The sequence below is a fragment of the Nymphaea colorata genome, chromosome 2 (genome assembly GCF_008831285.2).
Source record: "Nymphaea colorata isolate Beijing-Zhang1983 chromosome 2, ASM883128v2, whole genome shotgun sequence".
NCBI classification, from domain to species: Eukaryota; Viridiplantae; Streptophyta; class Magnoliopsida; order Nymphaeales; family Nymphaeaceae; genus Nymphaea; species Nymphaea colorata.
This window is the reverse complement of record NC_045139.1, coordinates 22,867,499-22,869,644: the sequence shown is the minus strand read 5'-3', so window position 1 is coordinate 22,869,644 and position 2,146 is coordinate 22,867,499.

Genomic DNA, 2,146 nt, shown 5'->3' with positions numbered 1-2,146 from the left:
CAAGGGTAATCAATCCAAGCGTTATGCTTGTGCTTGATGCATTTCGTTATGGCCTAAACATCTTTTCATTTGAAATGCAGTGTTGTGTTTGAAAAAATGTTGAAGATTTGATGTTTCAAACTTTTGAAAAAGTTGTTGAAGAATCACTTGAGAATGTAAAACATTTTGATTTGAGAAAAACTTGAATTGAGAAATCTTTACAAATACCATTTGGAAAGCCTGGACAATCGTTTTTTAAATGGATTTAGTGTTCCCTTAAGACTTTAAGTAGGTTTGAAGTTTTGCTCCAATTGAGTTACTACCCAATTAGAGCTCCATCTTATCTTGCTTAAGTTCTTTTAGAGATGTGCTTGTAATCATTAGTGATGTCAAGTGAATGTGGATGTATAAATGCATTGATCTTACATTATTATATGGAGATCATTCATTCCTACTATAACATTCATTTAAGAGTATTCCTACCACCACATATATCAAAGTTTTTTTTATTTTTTATTTATAAAATTGTCATAAATATTGATGTGAAAAGATAAAAATTTTTGAAAATGAAAATGAGTTGTAGACCATCAAGTATGATTCCAATATCGAGTCATTACTTGAATTTTGGTCTTTATGAAGTCGGCAAATGAAAAGAACTTGAGAAAAAAATGTTCAAAAAAAATGAAAAAGATAAAAGACTTGATCACAAAAAAAATATAGAAAAAAAAAAGAGAAAGAGATCTTAAAAATCACAAACCCAAATATTTAAAATATATATATATATGAAAGCTTGTGAAAAGGAGGTTTAAATCAAATAGAAAGAAAAAGTGGATTTTAGAAAGAGAGAAATTTTAAAATGGAATACACACATATATATATTCATATATACGTATACGAGAGTTTGCAGAAGAATATGTTAAATCATAGAAAGAGAAAAATAAAGAGAGATATTCATGTGCATGTATATGTATATAACATGTATATACGTATATGTCTTCATGAGAATTGAAATCAAAAAATGACTTGAAAACATTTAACTTCAATTTTGATGTAGGCCAGAGAGGAACTTGGACTCATGCAAGAGTTTAAGCTAAGTCTCCATAGCAGCATTAGAAAGAGTTATTGTTTTTGAAAAACATGATTTCAAATAATTAACATAAAACATTATTATTTTGTTTGTTGCAAGAGAATATATTTCTTACACCATTGGGTATGAAAAAAAATCAAACTACATAAGCACTCATTAGGGTTCCTAATTGAATGATTAAAAGAAAAACTTAACGTAAAAATAACATGAGAATGCATATTAACATATACATATTTGTGAGGTTTTTCCTGGGTTAGACAAATTCGAACCTCAAAAATCAACATAAAATGAGAAAATCCCAAACCAAACAATCATTCTCACCGTGCATTTGGTCATCAATTAAGAAAAATTAATACATCAAGCATGAGCATCATTTCAAGCATAAATGATGAGTAAAGTAATATAACAAGCATATTTTTGAAAATAAATGAAGAAATGAAATTCATTTCACTTTGCTCATACTCTCAATTCACTTAAGAAGTAGCTCTCGATTCGAAATATAAAATCATTTGGGCTTTTTTGCATGGCCATGGGGAGGTGGCAAGAGGAAATGAAAATATATGAAAATGAAAGGAATATTATATACAATGATACTAGAAATGAGTTTTTGAATGATCTTGGAGTCGCCTGGGATGAAGCATCAAGATGATGAACTCCCAAGAGATCCCTTTGTGCTTCTTTGAAGAATTTGAACTTGGAGAAGCTTGCTCCCAAGGTTGGAGAAGAAGAGAAAAATGGAAAGAGAGAGCTAAGAAAAAATTTAGAATTTCAAGCAGGGAAGCAGAAGAGGTTCCTCCATGATTGGCTCATGCCTAAAAGGGAGGATTGTGAGGGTATTTATACAGAGTTTTGAAGCCAAAATTCAAAATTTGAATTCAAGAGGAAAGAGTTTTGGAGCCAAAATTCAAAATTTGAATTCAAGAGAGAAGAGAGTTTTGGAATTCTTGATTTGGATCTAAACTTGAATTTTGGATCTAATTTGGATCTGATAATTAGATTTTGGATTTGAATCTCGCGTCTATGGTTGGGTTTTCCATTTGAATTTTGTGTTTGGGCTTGGTCAATGGTTTAGAAATTCAT